The sequence below is a fragment of the Amblyomma mixtum genome, chromosome 6, assembly GCF_055824585.1.
Source record: "Amblyomma mixtum isolate Tamu chromosome 6, ASM5582458v1, whole genome shotgun sequence".
Taxonomy (NCBI): domain Eukaryota; kingdom Metazoa; phylum Arthropoda; class Arachnida; order Ixodida; family Ixodidae; genus Amblyomma; species Amblyomma mixtum.
In genome coordinates, this window is record NC_143017.1 from 137592775 (window position 1) to 137599376 (window position 6602).

The window sequence follows — 6602 nt, forward strand, 5'->3', positions numbered from 1 at the left end:
TGTGTGTGTGTGTGTGTGTGTGTGTGTGTGTGTGTGTGTGTGTGTGTGTGTGTGTGTGTGTGTGTGTGTGTGTGTGTGTGTGTGTGTGTGTGTGTGTGTGTGTGTGTGTGTGTGTGTGTGTGTGTGTGTGTGTGTGTGTGTGTGTGTGTGTGTGTGTGTGTGTGTGTGTGTGTGTGTGTGTGTGTGTGTGTGTGTGTGTGTGTGTGTGTGTGTGTGTGTGTGTGTGTGTGTGTGTGCGCGCGCGCGCGCGCTATATCGGGGTCAAAATACAGCCGATACGAATGCGTGCTCTCTCTTGAGTGTCACTTTGAGCGTGTCTTTCTGACTGGCAACTCGTGAGGCAGAAAAACTGTGGACCTATAAGCGCCACTGCAGAACGTAGCTAATTCTACTTTTGCAATGAAGTATACTATTCTTGTTCGCGCCGCTGTGCCGTGAGTTTGTTCAACAAGGAGAGGGAATTTAGCTAACCCAAGTGCAACTCTTGCATTGTGTACGCGAGGTAAATTTTGATGTTCTCACTACATCACTATTTCATTAAAGTTTTGTTAACAACCGCACGAATACGAGCCATGCAGATGCTGTGAAATTGTGAGCTAATCTCAAAACGTATAACCGCGTGCACAAAACATCATGCACATTTTCCAACAAACGCAATCGGCCTTTTTCATTTTCCTGTGCTGCCACCTCGCGTACAACGCTGGAAGCTCACTGGAAGGGTACTGCGCGCCCAACCCGGCCGGACTGAGTGCCGCTGCGGAGCACGTTTTGTTGGAATCTGTCGACGATGGCGTGTCCTGGGCAGCACCTGGTATCTGGAGAATTTCTAGGGCTGACTGATGGCTGGGTGCGAGTCCTAGGCAGGCTGCTGTGCCCACCGAAGAACAAATCTTCAGTATCTCCGATCATCATGCATGCGATACGATAGCCAGCTAAGCAAGGGCCACCGCTTCAAAGATGAAGGCTACATTCGGAACATAATGTTCAATGAAATATCCCCGATCACTTTCCATTTATTGGGGGTACTACTGTTTAGTTTTATCAGAACGTGCCGCAGCTTAGTTGCATGGAGACCGATCTGCATACAGTCGCGATATTGAATGTGCCAACTCGTATGTGCTTGCTGGTATGCGATTCCAGTTTGCAGTGTTTTAATGTAGTAACAGATGAAATGGTCCCATTTTTGCCTCGAGTGTCCTCTATTTTTTCTTCAGTTCCACCATCCGCCCGTCCGTATATAGGGATCCGTATGGATGTGCGTGCTGTAAAACTTTTGAAGATAACTTAAATATACCCGATTCACTTTTTGCCCTACCGGGATACAAACTTAAAAAGCATTTTTGCTGACGAACTGGAAGCGTGTGAGGCAACCGCCGTAGTGCACCTTTGCTTGTTTCTTGAAAAACAGTTGCCTGCGATGAGCGCACGCCATGGTATTCATACGTGGACTTAAACGTCTGACACATGGGCTGCGTGGAACGTTTCAGTGGAGGGCTCCGTATTAATATATGCGACTTGGACTTATTTCACGTGCATTGAAATACACAGCACACTAGTGCTTTTGTATTTCGCCTCCACTGAAATGCGGCTGTCGTGGTCTGCATCGAAACCATGATCTTGAGATCAGCGACCGGAAGTCTGGGTGCCACGGTGACATTCGAGACCTTCCTGCCGATGAATAAAAGATTTCGTGATAGGCTGCGCACGCATTTAACTGCAGTACCTCGTCCTTACCTGTTACAAAGTGACTCCCGCACAGTCTTGACGTTCTTCACGGTGCCCAAGGGCGGCCACAATCGTCGAGCCGGCGAACTGCTTTTATCCACGCTTCGCGTCGAAGGCGGTCCCGAGAAGCGTTCGGAGAGCGAAAAAATCCGACTTTGCTTCCCTTTACATATTGGGCATTGCAGCCGTATGGAACACATGTCGTAGGCATCGCCAAATGCGTCATGCTGGACGCCCGACGGCTGCAGTTAAGCACCCCGCCGCGTCCGAAGCCGGTTTGTTTACACTTCCAGTATGTTTCGCGACACCGCCGTCAGGGGATGGGCGCATGCGCAGTCGCGTCGTGAAAAAGGCGGATTGAAAGTTCAGTAAATGTGTGACCTCTTGTCTTCCGTGTCTCGTCTCTGGTTACGCCATTTTTATAGAACCGGTTAATGGTTTATGAGGGTTTAACGTCCAAAAACGACTCTGGCTATCAGGGACGCCGTAGTGAAGGGCTCCGGAAATTTCGACCGCCTGTAGTTCTTTAACGTGCACTGACATCGTAGAGTACACGGGCCTCCGGCATTTCGCCTCCATCGAAATTCGACCGCCGCGGTTCGATCCCGGCCTCGGCGGTTTACAGCAGCATTTCACAGAACTACGTACTGAGTAAGGAAGTCAACACCCTAAATAATAGCGTCACTGACTTCAAGAACGCAGGAAAACGCTGCTAGAAAGTTAAAAGCTAACCTAGCGTTCACATTTAGCATACCTGTTCCTTCCTCCCCCTGGATAGAGGCTTTCACGCTTTCTTGTAGACTTTAGATTACCAGTGGTTTACCTTTCCATTCTTCAGAAGAAGAATAGAAAGCAAGGAGTACCACCAACGGGCCAACGATAACGCTTCGTTGAAAACCAGTGGCGTATAGAACACAAGCGAAAAAATGAGCAGCCGCAATCTTGCCTAGGCGTGCGTTCCCGTTTGGAAGAAAATTTCTGGCTTGGGCTTTCCTAAATCTGCTGGTGTTGGAACTAGAGACATAGTGTCGGGTCTGTTTAAGCAACGTTAATAAAAGTGCACTTGAAAAACACTCAAACACTGCTAACGAAACACTGCTGACACATTTGTAGATTTCTTCTTTTTTATATATAGAGGATCTATACTGAACTAACGCCGAAAACTGACGAAGAGTTCCTAGACCGCTTTTTTCGGGTCTGCAAGTAAACACTAAAAAAAAAAGGTAGTTTAGTTACTAACTTTCAGAATAGTAATCGCCTGTCGCATATGTTGCTAGAAAATGCTCTAAAAAAAAAGAATACGTCGATGGCCGAGTGAAGCTGCTCTATGTGCGCAGGTCTCTTCTCGGATGCCACTTGGGGCACTGGTACCAGAAAGCTTTTCCGGATGTATACTATAGTCTCTTAAGCCTGTTACACTTATGTGGTGTATGCAGGGGCTTGTTATTTTTAAATATTTTTAGGTTGCCCCAACCTAAATTATGCATACTAATCTCAAGCGAAATCTTGGAATGTTTCTGTAAGGTTTGGCTTCAGTGCATGCTTCAGTTCAGGTGTCAGCTTTGCCCTCGTTTCTGGACGATGCTTGCCTGAGTTTGCCCAGAATGGGAAGTGCAGAAGCGTTTCGTACTTGAAACAAAATTGGCTAGAAACAAATAAGAGTTTTCTTTTAAAGCAGAAAAATCTAACGTTGTAAATTACCCAGCACGTTGGTTACATCCGCAACATGCATTTTTGTAAAGCTTGAGTTACAAAAAATGGCATCATTGTATAATATTTAAGATTTAAATTTTGGCTACTTAGCTTTAAAAGACTGACAGCTCCATTTCGAAGACGTGGTATCGTTTTGTGTTGCGGGAACAAATGCCATCAAAATTCGCTTGCAGAACGAATGAAATTCTGGGTTATTTGTGAAGTTTCAATGAAAAGTGTGGACTTTGGCCTCAGTAAAGAATTGTGTGTAAAAGAAGAAAATATATTAATCTAGCGCATTAAACGCATGAAGTTTCGTTCATTCCGCGGTTGCCAAGCCAAAACCTTATTTCCGTATACCGTCCCCGCATGTACCTAGAATCGATGCAATACTGCCTTCGAACCTTAATTTGTAAAAACGTAAACTGATTTGTATTGTGAATCATACGTAACAAAATTACTTGTGGACAGTAATTGATTAAAATTACAAATGCTCTAATGAAAATAGCTAAAATTTAATTAGGTTAAATTACCACTTACTGCTCGAAACAGTAGTGACCTTACGTTGCACTTACTTGCGGAAAGTAGTTTTAATTACTTTTGAATTAGTTTTTCATTTTCACGCCTACAAAAAAGTGACAGCTTCTCCATTCTTTTCATATTTCTCAATTTACTGGATCACCAGAGCTGCTGAGCTTCAAAGTGGGCGTCGAAATGTTTGCCTTGCTTTGAAGCTTTCCGCCATGCTGAACAGCCGTTCAGCTGATGCATTTTAAGGCAACCTTGTCCATGATGAAAAACTTTCAGCCTTAAGTACGACATAAAATTCTAAAATAGCGTGTCGGTGTCACCCGCCTCGGTGGCTGAGCCATGAAAGAAAGAAAAATTGGCAGTGGTTTAGCTCTGGTTAAACCGGGTAAATTGCGTTAGCAATGGTGCGCGCGTTCTTCTGGCGATTCTTCGGTGCGTTGCCTTCGCCTGGTAGCTTGCGGCGTTCCTGAGCAGTCAGGTGTTAAGGTTCATCGGCGACCGATGGCGTGGAACCACTCTGTGAGGTAGAACGTTGTCGCCGAGCTGCATCCTTAGCACAACGCTTTTGAAGACGTTCTTCACGCTGTTCTGGCGTCTGTTGTGCACGTTGTCGCTTTCTCGCTTCTTCCTCTCGCTGCCACTTCTCCTTAGAGGACTGCATAGCAAAGCATTCACGCCAAGGCAAGCGCGCATTTATAGACGCTTTACAGTGCGGGAGCATGGTAGCCGCCATATTTGGTCACGTGACCATTCAGCTACGCTGCCTGGGAGTCCACAGAATGCCATCGCCCGTTCGGCTGTACGCCTTGCTCGTCGGTAAATTGGTTTTTGAGGAAATGAAATGTATCTGTAGCGCATATCTCGGTGGACACTTGAACCTCGCCGTAATAAGAAGGGAGGAAGACTGGAGTGAACGAACACACCGTATTCACTAGACGCGCCTTTGTTCATTCCAAACCATCCAGCTGGCATGGCGGAGTGGTTAGCGTGCTCATCTCGCACTCCGGAGACCCTGGGTCGATTCCCCAACTCGATCAATTTCCTACTCGGTGTTATTTATTTATGTGGTCTGACTCGAAATTAGGCTAATTGCTTAACCGATATCATTCGATATCATTCGAATTCGCCGCTGCCGCGCGGAGCGCCGACGGCGCTCTCATCTGGAGGAGCGCGGCTGAAGCAACGCTGTTCAAGGTCATCCGTCCCTACCGATCCGGGCTACGCAACGAGGCGAAACCTACAGCAGTATTGCTAACGCAATAAAAAAGCCGTGGTGGCTCAGTGGTTAAGGCACTCGTCTACCGAGCTGGAGTTCCCGGGTTCAAACCAGACCGCGGGCGATGGCGGCGTTTCGATGGAGGCGGAACGCAAAAGGTTCCCCGAGTGCTGTGCGATGTCAGTGCACGTTAAAGACCCCCAGGTAGTCGAAATTGTTCCTGAGCCAGAGGGCCGAAGTGTATCTCAGCCGTGGGGTCAGTGAGGAATGCTTTAATATACGTGCGCGCTCCCACATTCAATGGGGATAGAGAGTACGGCTCCCAGCCGGACGCCGTATGGGTGGACGCTGCCTGCACGGGTGATGAAGCTACAGCAGCTGTGGTGGACTCCTCTTCATCCACCCTCCTCACACTACCTCTCCCTCCAGACACGTCCCCAGAGGCTGCACAGGAAGCCGCCATTGCACTTGCTATCACTCGCACGGAAGCCCGGTATATTTTAAGTTACTCTAAAGTTGCGATACAAAATTTTGCTCGAGGCCGAGTTCATGTCCCTGCTTTTGACATACTGGACTCGCCCGATGCACCCCCGCCCCGCCATGTGGAGCTGATATGGGTGCCTGCGCACTCCGGGAATCCCGGAAACGAGGCCGCCAACCTTTTAGCCTGAGGTTCTTTAAACCGGGCTCAGGTGGCCTCGGATCGGGGATTCACGAAGGAGCGCATGCACTCATTCAGTGAGCTGACCCAGGCATACAGAGCCTCGCGCCAGCTCTACCCCCCGCCTCACCCCTCCCTAGATAACAAACACGCAACAAACTGGCACACACTACAGACCCACACTCTCTCCTCACCCCTTAACCTAGCCCACTATCATCCCTCCTTCCCCACTCCGGCATGCGCTCTATGCCCAGAACCCTTCGCCTCTTCCCTCCACATCATTTCCCTCTGCCCGGCGGACCCTCCCCCGCGGGACCTAGAGAACCCCAAGACCTGGGAGGACTGGGAGACCCTGCTGCGCTCGGAGGACACGGCCGTGCAGACCATGCATCGCCACCGGCCGTGCTGCCAGTGTTATGGACCTTAGGAACATAAACACTTGAGTGCAGTGGGGTCGTGCGGGGACCCTGGGGTGTGCCCCGAATTCCTGTTGAAACAAAGTTTTCTCTCTCTCTCCTGAGCCCTCCACTAAGGGACCTCTTTCTCTCTCTCTCTTCTTTCACTCCCACCTTCCTGCTTTCCCTTACGGTGCGGTTCAGGTGTCCACCGAGATATGTGAGACAGATACTGCGCCATTTCCTTCCCTCAAAAACCAATTTATCAATTTTACCGTGTCGGCGTGGTTGTGCTCGCATGACGCGCCAGTAGCAATGTAGCTCTCCCTTCTCCCAGTTCCGAGGTGGCGGCTAAGGCCGCGCGCACATCTCCACTCGGCCG